Source organism: Bos javanicus, chromosome 3 (assembly GCF_032452875.1).
Source record: "Bos javanicus breed banteng chromosome 3, ARS-OSU_banteng_1.0, whole genome shotgun sequence".
NCBI lineage: Eukaryota > Metazoa > Chordata > Mammalia > Artiodactyla > Bovidae > Bos > Bos javanicus.
The window spans coordinates 77,484,869-77,506,443 of NC_083870.1; the positions used below are offsets into that span (position 1 = coordinate 77,484,869).

At 41.9% G+C, this 21,575-nt stretch overlaps 1 pseudogene; it reads right to left on the minus strand.

Moving 5' to 3' along the window:
• Positions 1-345: 345 nt before the first annotated feature.
• LOC133245207 (craniofacial development protein 2-like) overlaps positions 346-21,575 on the minus strand; it is a 133,376-nt pseudogene continuing 112,146 nt past the window's right edge.

A 21,575-nucleotide genomic window follows, 5' to 3' on the forward strand; every position in this document is an offset into this window, starting at 1 on the left:
AATCCCTTCCTTGCTTTTGCTGACTGAGAGATCTAAATCGCATGTTTCAGGTAAAACGTACCAACACGTTGGAATTAAAGTCAATAGTCTCTATTCTGACTACCCCCACACCAAATCCACCCCCATCATCCCTTACATTGTCAGAACCACCTCCCCAGTGACTCAGCCTCAGATTTTTCTCCCAACTATCTCATGCTCCATTACCATCAGTCATCTGATGGAAACAAATCTGGTTAGGTTTCTGCCTGGCTCAGAAACATTCCCTGGCTCCCCACTGCCCACAGCTTACCATCTAATAAGGAACAAAACCAATCATGCTAGAAGAACAATAAGAGAAGAGGCCTGTTAGGGCAACGGGAGGTGTGGATGATTCATGATGCTTTTGCTGCAGGAGCAGCGGCTGAGGGGTGGGGGCTTGGGGGTGGGGAGCACGGAGACTCCACAGAAGGCGGCTGAGCTGGATTTGGTGATGGATAGAGGGGTCTCTTCTAAAAAGAAGGCGGCAACATGAGCAAAGGCACTGAAAGGCTGAGCCACGGCTTCGGCTGCCCCTGGGACACATAACCGGTTGTTATTGCGCCATGAAATCTTTCTCTCCGAGCTCTGAGGAGCAGCATAGCAACAAGCAATGATTTGTTACAGCTAGGTTGTCAGGCAGTTTATCTGATGTTAGCGTCCACGTGAACTGCATGATGATTTATGAAACTCAATTTCTTCACCAATACAGGCAAACAGATTCAGCTGTGCAGTTAGGAAGAGCTTGGGGAAAGGCAGCCTCTAGGGAGAGACTGAGGCTACCCTCCCCCTATGGCTCCAGCTCCAGCTCCACCTCCATGCCATGCTGGTTGGGATCAAGGCTCTGGAACACAGCTACAGGGCTTGGGCTGAGCTTGCAGGCTAGTAAGGAAAATGATTAAAAAATAAACCAAAAAACAATGCTGCAATTCAAATGCCATGGTGTTGCTGTGGTTTTTCCCTTTTTGCCTTCTGGATTTGGCTTTGGAACTCTCTCTTTTGGCTAAGGAAGGGGTATCTGTGTCCTGGGAAAGTCAAGTAGATACTGCAAGGGCACCAGTAGAGGGGTTCAGGGGAAGGGAGGCTTCCTCTGTCTCTGAGGCAGTCCCTAGCCTAGACTTAAAGCTAAAGGGGCAAAGAGTCCTGAATATTTTTCCAGTTCAGTTCATTGGGACCATAGGGCTCCACAGAGGCACTGGGTCTAAATCATAGCTAATAAGAAAGAGGATCCATTTGCCCAGGCTTGTTCTGTATGTTGCTTTCATCAAACTTGGCAGCTTAAGGTCAATGGTATTTGGAGATTGTCCTTGAGGCTAGATTGGTCCCAAAGTTTAGAATTGCCAGGCCCCAGGGTCACAAGGAAGACTGATTCATGCTCTGTGAATTTTGTGTCTGGGACTCTGGCAAGAACTCACAGTAAGAAACAAGGATATGATACAGTTAGTTCCAACTGCCTTCAGCCCAAAGCAGAATTGCTGCTGATAAAGGCACACTAACTTGTCCTAGGCTACCTGCCCCTTTGGCACTGCTTCTGCACAGCATTGCATGTCCTCTCTAGGCCTGTGTATATATTAGCCAAGTGACTATATGAGTCACCATATAACAGTCAAGTGATCTATAGACCTAATGCAGTTTCTATTAAAATCCTAGCACGGTTTGGTAGACATAGACAAGCTTATTCTAAAATTTAAGTGAAAAAGAAAATGTGCAAGAAAGGCCAAAATAATTTTCAAGAAGAAGAGTGAAGTGTGAATAAAGACTTTTCAATGTTAAGGCTTAATAGTTACAGTAATCAAGGCAGTGTGGTATTGGTAGAGAGAGAGGCACACAAATCAAGGGGGTAGAACAGAGAGCCCAGAAAGTGACCTGCAACATATGCCCAAGTGATTTTTGACAAAGGGGCACAAACAATTTAAGAATAACCTTTTTAACAAATGGTCCTGGAGTGATAGGATGTTATGAATGGTGTCTGCCCCATACTCCCACAAATTCATATGTTGAAACTCTAATCCCTAAGGTGACTATATTTGGAAGATAGGGCTTTGAGGAGGTATTTAAGGTTAAATGAGATTCTAAGGATAGAGTCCTAATGCATATTAGAAAAAGGAAGAGAGAGATCTACGTTCTCTCCCTTTCTCTCGCCCCTCCCTTCTCTATGTGAGCACACAGCAAGAAGGGAGCTCTCCGCAAGCCAGGGAGAGAGGCACCTTCACCAAGAACCCAACCCTGATCTCATGCTTCTAGAGTTCAGAATTATGAGAAAACAAATTTCTGTTGCTGAAACCTCCCAGCCTATGATAGTTTGCTATGGCAAGCTGAGCTGATTAACAGACATCTATAGACAAAAAAAGAGCCTAGACCCCACACCTTATAAAACCATATTAATGCAAAATGAATCATGGACTCAAATGGAAAGTGCAAAACTATAGAACTTTCAGAGAGAAACATAGAAAATCTTTGGAACCTAGGACCAGGTGAACAATTCTTAGACTTGAGAGTAAATGCATCATCTATAAAGGAACAATTCAAATATTTTCATCACCAAGAAAATTAAAATCATTTGCTTTGTGAACAACTCTTTTAAAAAGATGAAGAGATAAGTATGCAGACTGGAAGAAAGTATTTGTAAACCCCCTATGGGACAAAGTATTCCTATGAATAATATGTAAGGGATGCTAAAAACTCCACATGTAAAAAGTCCCAATTAGAAAATGAACAAAAGATACAAATAGATATTTATCAAAGAAGATATACAGATGGCAGATAATCACATGAAAAGATGTTCAGCATCATTAGCCAATGAGGAAATATAAAGCCATAATGAGATATCACACACTCCTATCAAAATTGCTAAAAATAAAAATGTGATAATATCAAATTTTGGGGAAGATGTGGAAAAACTAGCATACATTGCTGGTTTTTAAATGGTACAGCTACTCTAGAAAACAGTTTTTAAAAACGTTAAACATAAATTAATCATATAACCCAGCAATTCTACTTTCAGGTAAATATCCAAGAAACATGAAACACACACATACACTTGTTCATGAATATTCATAGAAGCTTTATAATAGCCAAAACGAAGAAGCAAGAAATAAACAAGATACCTGTTAGTGAATGGATAATCAAACTGTGGTTGTTGTTGCTATTGTTGTTCACTCAGTTGTGTTCGACTCTTTGTGACCCCTGGACTGCAGCACGCGAGGCTTTCCTGTCCTTCACTATCTCCCAGAACTTGCTCACACTCATGTCCATTGAGTTGGTGATGCCATGCAACCATCTCATCCTCTGTCATCCTTGTCTCCTGCCTTCTATCTTGCCCAGCATCAGGGTCTTTTCCAATGAGTCGGCTCTTTGCATCAGGTGGCCCAAGTATTGGAGCTTCAGCATCAATCCTTCCAATGAATATTCAGGGTTGATTTCCTTTAGGATTGACTGGTTTGATCTCCCTGCTGTCCAAGGGACTCTCAAGAGTCTTCTCCAACACCACAGTTTGAAAGCATCATTTCTTTGGCACTCAGTCTTCTTTATGGTCCAACTCTCATATCCATACATGACTACTGGAAAAACCATATCTTTGACTAGATGGACCTTTGTCAGCAAACTAATGTCACTGCTTTTTAATACACTGTCTAGGTTTGTCAAAGCTTTTCTTCAAACAGCAAGTGTCTTTTAATTTCATGGCTGCAGTCACCATCCATAGTGATTCTCAAGCCCAAGAAAATAGTCTCTCACTGTTTCCATTGTTTCCCCATGTATTTGCCACGAAGTGATGGGACTAGATTCCGTAATCTTAGGTTTTTGAATGTTGAGTTTTAAGCCAGCTCTTTCACTCTCTTCTTTCGCCTTCATCAAGAGGCTTTTTAGTTCCTCTTAATTTTCTGCCATTAGAGTGATGTCATCTGTATGTCTGAGATAATTGATATTTGTTTCTCCTGGCAATCTTGACTCCAGCTTGTGCTTCATCCAGCCAAGCATTTCACATGATGTACTATGCATATAAGTTAAATAATCCAGGTGACAGTATACAACCTTGACATACTCCTTTCTCAATTTTGAACCAGTCTGTTGTTTCATGTCTGGTTGTAACTGTTGCTTCTTGACATGCATACAGGTTTCTCAGGTGGCAGGTAAGGTGGTCTAGTATTTCCATCTCTTTGAGAATTTTCCATAATTTGTTGTGAGCACAACTAACACAGTAAAAGGCTTTAGTGTGGTCAGTGAAGCAGAAGGAATTCTGAAATTCCCTTGCTTTTCCTGTGATCAAACTGTGGTACATACATACAATGAAAATATAATGATACTTTTTATAACATGGATGAATCTTAAAAACATTATGCTGCTTGTCCCTGCTCCTTGCCTCTTAGAACATCCTTGATGTGCTCAGCTGAGTGTTCTGTGGGCCCAGAGTATTTACTGTTTAAAAAAAGTATTCAAAGCCATTCCAAGCCCCTTGAAGAGCACAGTTATGAATAAGGAAATAGGACCACCGTTTTGTTGGTCTTCAGAATTGAAGCTATGGTTTGAGGGATAGCTAGGGGATATTTGTATTGTGCTGCTAGAGGTGAAATTCATGAACAGACAGAAGAAATATATTTATCAAGAAATTTGAGTTTCATCCTTGATTAAGGTAGGGACAAAGCAATACAAAATTAGACTGTGATAATGTAATTCTCATGACTTTTAGGACAGCTTCTGAAAAACCAATCTTTGAGTTCTAGGGGCTGCATGGTTGCAAAGCTTAAACTTAAGGGAATTGAGGAAGGGAACCCCTAGAAGTGGTACCCTTCTAGTGGTATAACTTGACTCAACTGGGGGATCCTTGGCCAGTCTAGACAGAAAAGATACATACAGTGTACTGGCCATTCTAAGTTGGTAAAGCAATTTATTTGGTTAATTCTGATAAGGAAGGAGATTCTGGCATGCTAAGTAGTTACATGATCCTGAGCAGCCAGTGTCCCCCAGCTTCTTACAGGAACAATTTGTGTTCAGTCACTCCAGATGGAGTATTAACCAGTCTGTGATAACTTTGGATGGCCATGGATTCCTCAGCTATACTGACCAGCTCCAGGTATGCCTAACAGATGCCAGCAGATTTGGATAACTCATTGAACTCCATTCCCCTATCTGGAACTGCAGTTATTCCTCCTGAAGGGAGAGTTTCCAGTAAGTGCAGGTCATAAACTTGCATTAAGTCCCTGCCCGTCATCCATTCAGCCAGTCTCTTAACGACGGCACAGTGCAGTGAAACACTGGGATCAGCCCCTCTGCAAAGGCCACGACCCTGATGGAGCTCTGAGAAGATGGTTGAATTTAACTTTGTAAAAGAAGTCAAAGTCACCACAAGGCTTCCTTAAAAGAACATGGGAGTGTCAAGATCTGTTGTTTCTTTCTCTGTGCTGCTCAGAAGGATCTGAGGCTGTGGGGTGAGCTGATCACAGAATCAAGGTGTGCTGAAGTCCATCCTGTGCTTTGCCCCACTGGCTCCCTTGGGGAGTCCCAGAAGTGATCTGAGCCCAACTTTTAGTTGGACAGACTGACTTCCGAGGGAACACAAGAAGCCAGACATGGAAGACCATATATTGTGGAGTTCCATTTATATATCATATCCTGAAAAGGCAAATCTATGAGACAGAAAGTAGACTGGTGTTTGTTTAGGGCTGAAGTGAGAGCCAGGAGTGAAAGTGGGTAGGATGTATCTGTTAAAGGTTATGGAAATGTTCTAAATTTTCACTGTGGTTATGGGTGCAATTCAGTAAATTCACTCAAAATTATTAAATTTGTATAAGTGAATTTTATGTAGGTTGCACCTCAAGAAAGCTAATAATTTTTAAAAATTGATTTTTAGTTTGAAAATTTACAGAAAAACTAAGAAATGAATAGTATATTTAGTACACAGCTATAGCTTTAAGGTAATAGAAATTGGGAAGACCCTTTGTTCTATACCCTCAAGTTCCATTCCAGCCCCTAGATTCCTTGATACTAAGATACTGAGTTGAAATTAAAATTTAACATGTAGAATCACAAATACAGTGGGTCTGTCATTATCTCACGACATGTTGTATATTCAGATGTTCAGACCTTCCTTCACTAGAGCTATCATTATTAAAGAAATTACAGCTTTTTGGAGAAATCATTCCGCAGTAGAACTTCCATGTCCAACTTGAAACCACTTCAATAGTAAAAATCAAAATGATTCATCCCATACCCATGTTCTGATCTTGAAAGAAAAATTTTACCCAGTGCAAAATCGTAATTGTAGTTTTACAATTTTAACTTGTTCTCTGGCATCCTTAAATTCGTCTTCAGGCTTGAAAAGTGGTAGAAGTCATCACTTCTTGCAAAGAAGTTCAGCTATACTTAGAGAACAAAATAAGCCAAACTAGAGAGTTCTAGTGAGAGATCAACATGTGAGTTGCCATTATTTGTTTGCTAAAAATATGTTTACTATAGTAGAACATATTTTCAGACTGCCAAGATGTGGAATCCTCAACTCATTCTTTTAACTCTCCATCTGTTCAGTGCTCTGCCACTTTTATTTTTATAATGTGAGGATAACTTAGTCTCAGTAGAATAAGAAACTAAAATTACAATACGGTGTGTGTTTATCTATCTATATAGATATATTTAAACAAGGTATAAATATGAACACACACATATACATAGTCTAAGGAAAAATATATCATTTGTAGCTTCAGAGGTATTTTTAACAGCTAATTATTATTTTTTTTAATTCTAAGGAGGACACTCTACCTTCAGTGGTCATGGATGATATTATATTAAAATGTTTGAAAACCATTTTTGACTAAAAAGCAAGTTGATGTATAGGACCATTTGGATGAAGAAAAGAAGACTTGGGTTCTGGTCCCTCATGTGAGCCAGTTACTTGTATCTTTAGGCCCCCCTTTTCTCATGTTTGAAGGACTATTAAGAAATTTAGGGAAGATAATCTCTAAAGGGGCTTCCCTGGTGACTCAGCCGATAAAGAACCTGCCTGCAATGTGAGAGATCCAGGTTCAGTCCCTGGGTCAGGAAGATCCCCTGGAGAAGGGAGTGGCAACCCACTCCAGTATTCTTGCCTGGAGAACTACATGGTCAGAGGAGCCTATAGTCCATGGGGTTGCAAAGAGTCGCACAGGACTGAGGGACTAACACACTAATCTCTAAAATGCCTATAAACCTAAAATATGACCCAGAGACTTTTTTTTTTTAAATTTTAAATAGATCTGTTCAACAAACAATTGAACAACAGTTTTAAGATACTTTATAACATTGTAGAACTACAAAGTTTTGGAGTCAGAACTCTGTCTCTTCTACTTTCAAATTTCTTACCTTAGTCAAGTTATTTCATCATTCTGAGCCCTAATTCCATTACCATTAAACATGAGGTTAATAATGTATACTTCATAGTGATGCAGTATGGTTAAAGTAACACTAACCAATATAAAATATAAATTCCCAGGCCTTGATGGATTAAATGCTAGATATTTATTTCTTCCTCTTAAAAGATTTTAGTAGTGAAAAGGGACCGAAGCTGCTTCTATTAATACAATTTTCCAGGTATGTGTAGCAGAGAAAGGAAGAGTGAAGTAAGCATACAGACTTGCTAACCACATTCAGTTCAGTTCAGTTGCTCAGTCGTGCCCAACTCTTTGCAAAGCCATGGACTGCAGCATGCCAGGCCTCCCTGTCCATCACCAACTCCCAGAGTTTGCTCAAACTCATGTCCATTAAGTTGGTGATGCCATCCAACCATCTCATCCTCTGTCGTCCCCTTCTCCTGCCTTCTATCTTTCCCAGCATCAGGGTCTTTTCCAATGGCTTTTCTTTTGGCTCTTCACATTAAGAGGCCAAAGTATTGGAGTTTCAGCTTCAGTGTCAGTCCTTCCAATGAATATTCAGACTGATTTTCCTTTAGGATTGACTGATTTGATCTTGCAGTTCAAGAGTCTTCTCTAACACCACAGTTCAAAAGAATTGCAATTCTACGGGCATTCAGCTTTCTTTATGATCCAACTGTCACACCATACATGACAACTGGAAAAACCATAGCTTTGACTAGACGGACCTTTTTTGGCAAAGTGATATCTCTGCTTTTTAATATGCTGTCTAGCTTGGTCATAGCTTTTCTTCCAAGGAGCAAGTGTCTTTTAATTTTATGGCTGCAGTCACCATCCACAGTGATTTTGGAGCCCAAGAAAATAAAGTCTCTCACTGTTTCCACTGTTTCCCCATCTATTTGCCATGAAGTGATGGGACCGGATGCCATGATTTTTGTTTTTTGAATGTTGAATTTTAATCCTAACCACATTACCTCTGCTCAGATTTCACTAGCAAAATCTATCGTGGCCATACTAAGATGAATGAAATATTATAGGAAATATAGTCTCTTGTTGAACAACCAGTTTCTAGAAACAACTCTGCAAACATTTTGTACACAAATCTATCACTACAGCGTGTTGTTAGAAAAATTAAATGACTATTTGTAAAGTGCCTATTATAGTGCTAGTATACTATAAGCACTGGAAGAAGTTAAGATCTATTAGTATAGAGGAATTATTTTGGTATGGTGGTTTAGTCGCTAAGTCGTGTCCAACTCTTTTGCAGTTCCATGGACTGTAGCCTGCCAGGCTCCTCTGTCCATGGGCTTTCCCAAACAAGAATTACCTGGTAATATATACATATTTTTGTATACTTTACTCTCTGATACTACTATTTACCTTGTAATATATGTATATATGTGAATATTATGTATATTATGAGGTGAATAGTGATATCAGAGAGTACAGTTAAAATACAGTGGGACTTTACGTTGGTTTCCTATGGAGGCTATAACAAATACCAGAAACCTGAGAGCTTAAAGCCACACACATTTATTATTCTACAGTTCTAGAAGTCAGAAGCTAAAAGTGAGCCTACAGGGCTGAGATCAAGGTGTCAGCAGGACTGTGTCTCTTCTGGAGGCTCTAGGGCAGAATCCATTCCTTGACTTTCCCAGCCTCTAGAGGCTGCCCTTGTTCCTTGGCTCATGGTCTTATCTCTCCAACCTCTGCTTGCATAGTCATATCTTCTCTGACTGACCTTCCCTGCCTCCCTCCTATAAGGACCCTTGTGATTACATTAGGCATATCTGGATAACCCCAAAAATAATTTCCCCATTCCAAGATTCTTTCCTTGACCACATCTGCAAAATTTATTTTGCCTTGTAAGGGAATATATTCTCAGGTTCTGGAGATTGGGATGTGGACACTTTTGGCTGGGGGTAGGGAACTGAGAGGGCAGCATCATTTTGCCTATCATAAACATCTTAAAGTACATAGACAAGGGCTTCCCTGGTGGCTCAGACAGTAAAGAATCCACCTGCAATGCAGGAGACCTGAGTTCGATCCCTGGGTTGGATAGATACCCTGGAGGAGTCATGGCAACCCACTCCAGTATTCTTGCCTGGAGAATCCCCGTGGACAGTGGAGCCTGGTGGGCTACACTCCATGGGGTCTCAAAGAGTCTGACATAACAGGGACTAAGCACAGCAGCATAGCATAGACGTCTTAGGAAGAAGAGATAGTAGTTATTTTTTCACATATGGAGAGTGGCATGAACTTGAAAACTAGCTCTGTCTTTTGATAGAAAAATGACCTTGAAATGTGCCTCTTTTTCTTTTCTGTAAAATGGGGGTGGCAAAATTAACCATCTCACAGATGTAAGGATTTGTAAGAATTATGAGATAATGTATATAAGTTCTCTGGAACATAATAGATGCTCAAGATAGGAGATCCATCATTATTTTACCATTTCATGGTATGCAGTGGCCCATAACACCCCATTTATCATCTTACACTGTCTAAGATCACAGCTGAAGCAGGAAAGAGTAGAATGGTTTCTTTGTAGAGAGACTATCAATCATGTTCAGCATACTGACCTTCTCTTGGAAGAAAAGCAGGTTAATGCATCTTAGGGAATTTTGCATCAGTAGAGATTGAGCAATATGGTTCTTCTGCTAAGTCTGGTAACCCATATGTTCCAGAATATCATTATAGCCTGAGTTTTCAGAGCCTGTGGTTTTACTGTGATCACCCAAGAAATCATTGATGGGGACTAAGAGAGCTGAAGCATTTTCTTCCCTGCGATAGATGGTCACACAAATCAATCACAAAGATTTGGCCACAGTGAGCAGGAGCAGGAACTATTTCCTAAGATAAGAGCCCCAGCTCCATTCACCCTACTTCTAGGTGGCTTAGAAGCTTTCTCCTTAATTCTTGTCACAACTATATAATTTCCAGGCAGAGAAATTTCCCGGCTGGCAGCCCACCACACATCAAAATATTTGTAGGCTCAAGGAGGAGTTGGGGATGGATGGATTGGGAGCTTTGGATTAGCAGATGCAAAGTATTATAGGAAGAATAGATAAACCATAAGGTCCTATTGTATAGCACAGGCAACTATATTCAATATTCTATAATATGCCATAATGGGAAAGAATATTAAAAATATATATGTATAACTGAATCTTTGCATGAAATGTTCCTTTGGTATCTCTGATTTTCTTGAAGAGATCTCTAGTCTTTCCCATTCTGTTGTTTTCCTCTATTTCTTTGCATTGATCGCTGAAGAAGGCTTTCTTATCTCTTCTTGCTATTCTTTGGAACTCTGCATTCAGGATGCTTATATCTTTCCTTTTCTCCTTTGCTTTTTGATTCTCTTCTTTTCACAGCTATTTGTAAGGCCTCCCCAGACAGCCATTTTGCTTTTTTGCATTTCTTTTCCATGAGGATGGTCTTGATCCCTGTCTCCTGTACAATGTCACAAACCTCATTCCATAGTTCATCAAGCACTCTATCTATCAGATCTAAGCCCTTAAATCTATTTCTCACTTCCACTGTATAATCATAAGGGATTTGATTTAGGTCATACCTGAATGGTCTAGTGGTTTTCCCTACTTTCTTCAATTTAAGTCTGAATTTGGCAATAAGGAGTTCATGGTCTGAGCCAGTCAACTCCTGGTCTTGTTTTTGTTGACTGTATAGAGCTTCTCCATCTTTGGCTGCAAAGAATATAATCAATCTGATTTCGGTGTTGACCATCTGGTGATGTCCATGTATAGAGTCTTCTCTTGAGTTGTTGGAAGAGGGTGTTTGTTATGACCAGTGCATTTTCTTGGCAAAACTCTATTAGTCTTTGCCCTGCTTCATTCTGTATTCCAAGGCCAAATTTGCCTGTTACTCCAGGTATTTCTTGACTTCCTACTCTTGCATTCCAGTCCCCTATAATGAAAAGGACATCTTTTTTGGGTGTTAGTTCTAAAAGGTCTTGTAGGTCTTCACAGAACCATTCAACTTCAGCTTCTTCAGCATTACTTGTTGGGGCATAGACTTAGCTTACTGTGATATTGAATGATTTGCTTTGGAAACGAACAGAGATCATTCTGTAGTTTTTGAGATTGCATCTAAGTACTGCATTTCGGACTCTTCTGTTGACCATGATGGCTACTCCATTTCTTCTGAGGGATTACTGCCCACAGCAGTAGATATAATGGTCATCTGAGTTAAATTCACCCATTTCAGTCCATTCCAATTGCTGATTCCTAGAATGTCGATGTTCACTCTTGCCATCTTTTGTTTGACCGCTTCCAATTTGCCTTGATTCATGGACCTGACATTCCAGGTTCCTATGCAATATTGCTCTTTACAGCATCGGACCTTGCTTCTATCACCAGTCACATCCACAGCTGAGTATTGTTTTTGCTTTGGCTCCATCCCTTCATTCTTTCTGGAGTTATTTCTTCACTGATCTCCAGTAGCATATTGGGCACCTACTGACCTGGGGAGTTCCTCTTTCAGTATCCTATCATTTTGCCTTTTCATACTGTTCATGGGGTTCTCAAGGCAAGAATACTGAAGTGGTTTGCCATTCCCTTCTCCAGTGGACCACATTCTGTCAGATCTCTCCACCATGACCCGCCCATCTTGGGTTGCCCCACGGGCATTGCTTAGTTTCATTGAGTTAGACAAGTCTGTAGTCCTAGTGTGATTAGATTGACTAGTTTTCTGTGAGTATGGTTTCAGTGTGTTTGCCCTCTGATGCCCTCTTGCAACACCTACCGTCTTACTTGGGTTTCTCTTACCTTGGGCGTGGGGTATCTCTTCACGGCTGCTCCAGCAAAGCGCAGCCATTGCTCCTTACGTTAGAAGAGGGGTATCTCCTCACCGCCGCCCTTCCTGACCTTCAACGTGGGATAGCTCCTCCAGGCCCTCCTGCTCCCGCGCAGCCACGGCTCCTTGGACTTGGGGTTGGTCCTCCCAGCCACCGCCCCTGGTCTCTGGCGTGGGTTGCTCCCCCCGGCCGCGGCCTCTGGCCTTGGGCGTGGGGGCGTGGAGTAGCTCCTCCCGGCCATTCCTGCGCCGTCGCAGTCTGGTACTCTAGGCCGCTGCCCCTGACCTCGGACGTGGGGTAACTCCTCTTGGCCGCCACCCTTCAGGCATGGGGTCCTCCCGGCTTCTGCCCCTGACCTCGGACTTGGGGTGGCTCCTCTCGGCCGCACTTAGCGCACCTGTTGTCACAGCTGCCTGTGCTTAACCTTAATTTCTGAAACTCCCTATGTTATGAAAATACAAGCTAGATATCTCAGGAAGGCAATTCCTTGGACTTCACAATCGAAGGAAAAAAATAAAATCAGAACCAAAAACGTGGAGAAAGACAACTTAAAAGCCAACCACCACACCCTCAACTCCGTGAGACAACTTAAAAGCCAACCACCACACCCTCAACTCTGTGCTGCAACCCCCTTGCCGGGGGGCCTTTACCTTCATCTTCCGTCGAAACTGCACTTGGGTTGATGGCTACAAAGTCTTTAGTGTCAGCCACGGCCACACTGGGAAGAAGGAGAGGAGGAGAACAAGAGAAGCCCCCAGAATCCCAGGCCGTCACCCCCGCTCCTGGCCACGTGGCCCGTGGCTGCGCCCACCACCCCTAGCAGCAGCATCTGCAAGCTCGCGGGAGCGGCTTGCCAAGCGAGGACCTAACAGAAGCAGAAGATATTAAGAAGAGATGGCAAGAATACACAGAAGAACTGTACAAAAAAGATCTTCACGACCCAGATAATCATGATGGTGTGATCACTGACCTAGAGCCAGACATCCTGGAATGTGAAGTCAAGTGGGCCTTAGAAAGCATCACTACGAACAAAGCTAGTGGAGGTGATGGAATCCCAGTTGAACTATTCCAAATCCTGAAAGATGATGCTGTGAAAGTGCGGCATTCAATATGCCAGCAAATTTGGAAAACTCAGCAATGGCCACAGGACTGGAAAAGGTCAATTTTCATTCCAATCCCAAAGAAAGGAAATGCCAAAGAATGCTCAAACTACCACACAATTGCACTCATCTCACACGCTAGTAAAGTAATGCTCAAAATTCTCCAGGGCAGGCTTCAGCAATATGTGAACCGTGAACTTCCTGATGTTCAAGCTGGTTTTAGAAAAGGCAGAGGAACCAGAGATCAAATTGCCAACATCCGCTGGATCATGGGAAAAGCAAGAGAGTTCCAGAAAAACATCTATTTCTGCTTTATTGACTATGCCAAAGCCTTTGACTGTGTGGATCACAATAAACTGTGGGAAATTCTGAAAGAGATGGGAATCCCAGACCACCTGACCTGCCTCTTGAGAAATCTGTATGCAGGTCAGGAAGCAACAGTTAGAACTGGACATGGAACAAAAGACTGGTTCCAAATAGGAAAAGGAGTACGTCAAGGCTGTATATTGTCACCCTGTTTATTTAACTTATATGCAGAGTACATCATGAGAAACGCTGGGCTGGAAGAAACACAAGCTGGAATCAAGATTGCCGGGAGAAATATCAGTAACCTCAGATATGCAGATGACACCACCCTTATGGCAGAAAGTGAAGAGGAACTAAAAAGCCTCTTGATGAAAGTGAAAGTGGAGAGTGAAAAAGTGGGCTTAAAGCTCAACATTCAGAAAGCAAAGATCATGGCATTCGGTCCCATCACTTCATAGGAAATAGATGGGGAAACAGTGGAAACAGTGTCAGACTTTATTTTTCTGGGCTCCAAAATCACTGCAGATGGTGACTGCAGCCATGAAATTAAACGACACTTACTCCTTGGAAGGAAAGTTATGACCAACCTAGATAGCACATTCAAATGCAGAGACATTACTTTGCCAACAAAGGTCCATCTAGTCAAGACTATGGTTTTTCCGGTGGTCATGTATGGATGTGAGAATTGGACTGTGAAGAAGGCTGAGCACCGAAGAATTGATGCTTTTGAACTGTGGTGTTGGAGGAGACTCTTGAGAGTCCCTTGAACTGCAAGGAGATCCAACTAGTCCATTCTGAAGGTGATCAGCCCTGGTATTTCTTTGGAAGGAATGATGCTAAAGCTGAAACTCCAGTACTTTGGCCACCTCATGCTGAGAGGTGACTCATTGGAAAAGACTCTAATGCTGGAAGGGATTGGGGGCAAGAGGAGAAGGGGACGACAGAGGATGAGATGGGTGGATGGCGTCACTGACTCGATGGACGTGAGTCTCAGTGAACTCCGGGAGTTGGTGTTGGACTGCGAGGCCTGGCGTGCTGCGATTCATGGGGTCGCAAAGAGTCGAACACGACTAAGCGACTGATCTGATCTGATAACTGATACACTTTGCTGTACAGCAGGAACTAACACAATAAACTCTACTTCATTAAAATGAATTTAAAAAAAAGATTTGTAGGCTCTAGTTTATTGTACATAATCTGGCTTCAAAGACATAGGATCGTATTAGTGTTATTAACTCTTGGGTAGTGTCTAATCATGTAGAATGACTTCAAAGCTCCTCAGTTTGCTTATCAGCAAAATAATTGTAATAATATATGTCATAGCAACCCTATCATAAAATGAGAAAGCTCCCTTTCCAAGGTCAGCTTCAGATGTCAAAACCTAAAGAGTAGTTCTTTAATATAATCAAAGAAAGAAAGGGTTATGACTCACATAGCTAGGGAATTCCCAAGGTGATGAGCAAGGAGGAAGACTCTGATGGAATAGATCCAGAAGTGAGAGTGTAGAGAGTGTGTGAGCACTTTTTAAAAAACTTTTGTATTGGGGGGATAGCCAATTAACAAACAATGTCATTATAGTTTCAAGTGAGCAGCTCAAAGAGACTCAGCCATACATATACATGTATCCATTTTCCCCCAAACCTCCCTCCCATCCAGGCTGCCACTAACATTGAGCAGTTCCGTGTGCTATATAGTAGGTCCTTCTTGGTTATCTATTTTAAATATAGCAGTGTGTATGTGTCCATCCCCAACTCCCTAACTATCCCTTCTCCCCATCCTTCTTCCCAGTAAGCATTTTGTAGAGAGGAAAGTCCTGCCAGTGGGAGGAGAGCCAATCTACTGCCACAAAGTTTGAAAGAGGCACCAAGAGTACACACAAGCTTGAGGGATGGGAGTGGACCAGTGTGAACCTTACTGGACAAGAGTTGACAGACACAGACAGGAGATGAGACAGAGTTTACTGGCACTAAATCAAATGTCACTGGAGGACCAAGTTTCTTTTCCTATGTTCTTTGTAATTCACCTGAGATATTTGGGTTAATACAGCAACCTCCCAGTTTTCCTGTAAATAAATGTGTACTTGGAAGAAATTAAATTTACAAAGCTGATAAAAATAATAAGGCCAGCAATTGTTATGCTAGCTCTCTAAAGGATAGTGGGGAGTCAGCAAAAGGAGATAGCCAGCAGAAGAAATCAATGGCATCCAGGGAATCTCTTTGAGTATTTTAGTAGTAATATTGACTGTTTTGGTTTGCTGTTTTATTTGCTGAGCTCTTCTGGAGCTCTCTCCTGTGTTATTGACTCACGTGGAGTATGAGCATCCCTTCAAGGCACACACTCCTCCTTAAGATGCCAGCAGGTAGTCTAATGCCAATCTATTATCAGCTACCATAGCAACCAGAGAACTTTGTCCCTCATTAACAGCATTGAGAGCTGGGGCTGTTTGATGTATGTGGTCTTCCAGGAGTTGTGGTGTTTGTCTGTGTGACCTCTCTGAGTTGTGACTGATACAGAATAGAAAACACCTAAAATGTATGCCTGTTACACCAAAGATCGTGATGAGATCCAATATAATACCTAAAAAGTGGCCCTCTTTGAGGGAAATCTCCATGAGAGTAGTGAATTCTCTAGTTGGATAAAGAGTGACCTGGGTACCATATGCATACAGGACACAGGCCTGGTCACACAGGTGGAAAGGGGTGGGGTGGAGGAGCTGAGTGTAGGACCCCACGGAGGAGGAAAAGCGCTACAGGAGAACCAGTAGCCCATGGGTCTTGCAGGGTGGAGTTTCTGGTGGGTAAATCTGTATCAAAGCAGGAACTTGATGGCTAAGTAGTCCCAGCAGTGGATGGGGAGACACAGTGGTATGTAATACTGATTGACCGAGGAGGCAGAGAAAGACAAGGAGTCCGAGGAGGGAAAGTTAATATGGAAGCATCTGGTGGGCTGAAGGAGTGCTGGGCTGGAGGGTGACTGGAGAGGATGACAAGCAGCTGAGATGAATATGGCATATCTATAAAAGGGCAGAAAATTAGTTGCATGGTGGTTGTCTAGGCTGGGGCACCTAAAAGCAGGCCATATATTGATGAAGGGTTAGCTCCAGGTAACATGCTCTGTTGCTGTTATCTAGGTAGTGCCTCGGAGAAGGCAATGGCACCCCACTCCAGTACTCTTGCCTGGAAAATACCTTGGATGGAAGAGCCTGGTAGGCTGCAGTCCATGGGGTCGCTAAGAGTCAGACACGACTGAACGACTTCACTTTCACTTTTCACTTTCATTTTTCACTTTCATCCATTGGAGAAGGAAATGGCAACCCACTCCAGTATTCTTGCCTGGAGAATCCCAGGGATGGGGTAGTCTGGTGGGCTGCCACCAGAGTCGGCCACGACTGAAGCGACTTAGCAGCAGCAGCAGCTACTGTCTAGGTCTAGGAAAGTAGGGAGTGGAGATGATGACAGGGCAGTAGTAAAGATTTAAATGAGGGTAGTTGGATGAGAAGACATCAGAGCTTATATGTGGTTGTAGTTCCTATGTAACTATCATAGGAATAGTTACTGTAGCCAGGTCTGAACTAATGCCATGGTATAGAGTAGAGTTTTAGGCTTTTGTGTAGGGATAGCGGTGATGGGGATCCAAACTCAGGTGTTAAGTATCTAAAAGGAGAGATACATTGTAGGGCACCAGTGAGGTAGTCAGCTAATTTGTAGGATGTTAGCTTCCACCAAGAAGCAACCCCAGAAAGAGGGAAATGAATAGATCAAATGAAATTGAAATAACCTAGTGGGAGTTCCTTGATGCAAAAGGTTAGGTAATGTGCAAAGGTAGGTCCCTATGTTGCCATTCTAGGAAGGGAAAAGCCTGACAATAATTGTTAGCTTCTTGCAGGGTGTCCTTCCATTGCATAGGAGAGGATATGGAGTTGTAGAGATTTATTTAATTTGGGGGGATTGGATCTTTATGAAGTGGTCCACAATAGGCCTTGTGAGGTGGCATCAATTAGGTTGGGAACAGGATTAATTTAGGTAGGACTGCATAGATTGAAACTTGAGGAGTAAGTCAGAAGGCAAGAAAGAAGAAAAGGTAGTTGGGAAGTTATAGGGGTACAGGTGTGTGGCAGAGCCATGGTTAGGTATGGGAGAAGAGAGAGGATCAGGGAGAAAAGTCTTTATTTGGCAGGTTTCAGCATGGAATTGTGTTAGCAGGATACCTTGGAGTACTGGTGCTGAGGCTGGGATTGTTGGCTGTCCTGAGGTCACCATCTGGGATGCATTGTCTGCAGGGCTGAGACGGTCATTCCTGAGATGATTGTGCTGTTGACTGGAATTGACTTGTGGATAGTACCTGTAAGAACCCTAGTGTGGTTGAGGTTGGGGGCTCTTGATATAAGTCCTGGACTAACCCCAAAACCTTGAGGCAAAGTTTTGCACTTGAGAAATTATTACAAATATGATGGAGGAGCAGTATTCCTTTGCCTCTAGGAGTTACGGTGTAATTTCTTCTTAGGAAGCTGTGGGCTGATTGACCACCCCAAACAAGTAGGGGTGACGGCATGGGCAGAAAGGAGCATAAGGCATTTGGCACTGAACTGCAGTAATACAATCCCAGTCCCAGCATCTTGAATGTAAAGTCTGTTTTGAGCCTACTGACTAAACCAAAAAACAAGACCATTAACCACTGGCATAGGAATTGTTAAAAATACGAACAACGAACTTGTATTTATTGAGGGCATCTTCCAGTACCCAAAGCAATGAGCAGTTGATTCCAAAAGATCACAGACTAAAGGCCCATGGTAGCTCTGGACCAAAAAGGATCCAATAGGCCTCTAAGAGTTGTATTTCAAGAGGGGTATCTTTTGGCTGTTGAGGGGGACTATATGTTCCAGAAATCCATAGGAAGTCATGTGATATCATGTGTGGTCCAGAGACTCTAGAAGGTATAATAAAATTTATGGTTTGGTTGACTTCCTACATCTTCAAGTCCAGCAACACAGCACTGTTTTTTATCATCTTTTTCTGATTGCTATCTTCTGACTCCCTCTTCCATGTTTAAGGATCTCTGATTATATTGGCCTCACTGGAATAATTAAACTCCCTATTTTAAAGACAGCCAAATTGCTACCTTGATTACATCTGCAACAAGCAATTCCCCTTTGTCATATAACCTAATATATTCACAGGTTCTGGGGATTAGGATATGGACATCCTTGGGGACCATTATTCCACATGTCACAGACAACCTTTTAGATATCCTCAAGGGCCTATTCTTGGAGTGGCCCAATTTGAATAGAACTCATTTGCTAGTGACTGCATAAATAGGTTTTAATAAAATTTGTAGATGGGAAATACATTGTTACTAGAGGCCAACTAGGTCAAATAGGTGTTGGGTTTGAGAGTAATGAAGTAGAGAGCACCAAAAATTGTTGGGAAATATGCAGTAGACCTTCCAGGAACCTGGACTGTTAAATACATGAATCAAGGTAAATTGGATATGGTCAAGCAGGAAATGGCAAGAGTGAACATCAACATTTTAGGAATCAGTGAACTAAAATGGATGGGAATGGGTGAACTTAATTCCAATGACCATTATGTCTACTACTGTCGGCAAGAATCTCTTATTAAGAAATGAAGTAGCCCTCGCAGTCAACAAAAGAGTCTGAAATGCAATACTTGGGTGCAATCTCAAAAGTAACAGAATGATCTTGGTTTGTTTTCAAAGCAAACTATTCAGTATCACAGTAATCCAAGTTTATGACTCAACCACTAAATGCCAAAGAAGTTGAATAGTTCTATGAAGACCTACAAGACCTTTTAGAACTAACACCAAAAAAATGTCCTTTTCATCATAGGAAATTGGAATGCAATAGTAGGAAGTCAAGAGATACCTGGAGTAACAGGCAAGTTTTGGCCTTGGAGTACAAAATGAAGCAGGGCAAAGGCTAAAAGAGTTTTGCCAAGAGATCACACTAGTCATAGCAAACACCTGTCTTCCAACAACATGAGAAACAGTTCTTCACATGGACATCACCAGATGGTCAATACCAAAATCAGACTGATTATATTCTTTGCAGTCGAAGATAGAGAAGCTCTATACAGTCAGCAGAAACACGACTGGGAGCTGACTATGGCTCAGATAATGAACTCCTTATTGAAAAATTCAGACTTAAATTGAAGAAAGTAGGGAAAACCTCTAGACCCCATTCAGTATGACATAAATTCCTTATGATTATACAGTGGCAGTGACAAATAGATTCAAGGGATTAGATCTGATAGACAGAGTGCCTGAAGAACTATGGACAGAGGTTCATGACATTGTACAGGAGGCAGTGACCAAAATTATCCCCAAGAAAAAGAAATGCAAAAAGGCAAAATGGTTGTCTGAAGAGGCCTTACAAATAGCTGAGAGGAGACGTGAAAGGGAAAGATATACTAACTGAATGCAGTGTTTCAAAGAACAGCACAGAGAGACAAGAAAGCCTTCTTAAGTGAAGAGTGCAAAGAAATAGAGGAAAACAATAGAATGGAAAAGACTAGAGATCTCTTCAAGAGAATTGGAGACTCCAATGAAATATTTCATGCAATGATGGGCATAATAAAGGACAGAAGCGGCAAGGATCTAACAGAAGCAGAAGAGATTAAGAAGAGGTATCAAGAATACATAGAAGAACTATACAAAAAAAGTCTTAATGACCTGGATAACCACAGTGGTGTGATCACTCACCTAGAACCAGACATGCTGAAGTGTGAAGTCAAGTGGGCCTTAGGAAGCATTACTATGAACAAAGCTAGTGGAGGTGATGCAATTCCAGTTAAGTTATTTCAAAGCCTAAAAGATGATGCTATTAAGGTGCTGTACTCAATATGCCAGCAAATTTGGAAAACTCAGTAATGGCCACAGTACTGGAAAAGATCAGTTTTCATTTCAGTGCCAAAGAAAGGCAATGCCAAAGAATGCTCAAACTACACTACAATTGTGTTTATTTCACATGTTAGCAAAGTAATACTCAAAATCCTTCAAGCTAGGCTTCAACAGTAGGTGAACTATATGAAAGCCTTTGGCTGTGTGGATCACAACAAACTGGAAAATTCTTAAAGAGATAGGGATACCAAACCACCTTACCTGTCTCCTGAGAAACCTGTATACAGGTCAAGAAGCAACAGCTAGAACTGGACTTGGAACAACCCCGTGGACTGCAGCACGCCAGGCTTCCCTGTCCTTCACTATCTCCCTGAGTTTGCTGATTCATATCCATTGAGTCTGTGGTACCATTCAACCATCTCATCATCTGTCACCCCCTTATCCTCTTCCTGTCCTCCATCTTTCCCAGCATCAGAGTCTTTCCCAATGATCAGCTCTTTACCTTAGGTGGCCAAAGTATTGGAGCTTTAGCTTCAGCATCAATCCTTCCAGTGAATATTCAGGACTGATTTCCTTTAGGATGGACTGGTAGGATCCCCTTGCAGTCCAAGGGATTCTCAAGAGTTGTCTCCAATACCACAGTTCAAAAGCATCAGTTATTCAGTGCTCAGCTTTCTTTATGGTCCAACTCTCACATCCATACGTGACTACTGGAAAAAACATAGCTTTGACTAGATGGACCTTTATCAGCAAAGTGATGTCTCTGCTTTTTAATATGATGTCTAAGTTTGTCATAGCTTTTCTTCCAAAGAGCAAGTGTCTTAATTTTATGGCTGCAGTCACCATCTGCAGTGATTTTGGAGCCCAAGAAAATAAAGTCTCTCACTGTTTCCATTGTTTCCCCGTCTATTTGACATGAAGTGATGGGACTCAGTGCCATGATCTTCATTTTTTGAATGTTGAGTTTTAAGCCAGCTTTTTCACTCTCCTCTTTCACCCTCATCAAGAGGCTCTTTAATTCCTCTTCACTTGCTGCCATTAGAGTGGTATCATCTACATATCTGAGGTTATTGTTATTTCTCCTGGAAATCTTGATTCCAGCTTGTGCTTCATCCAACCTGGCATTTCATATGATGTATATAACCTAAA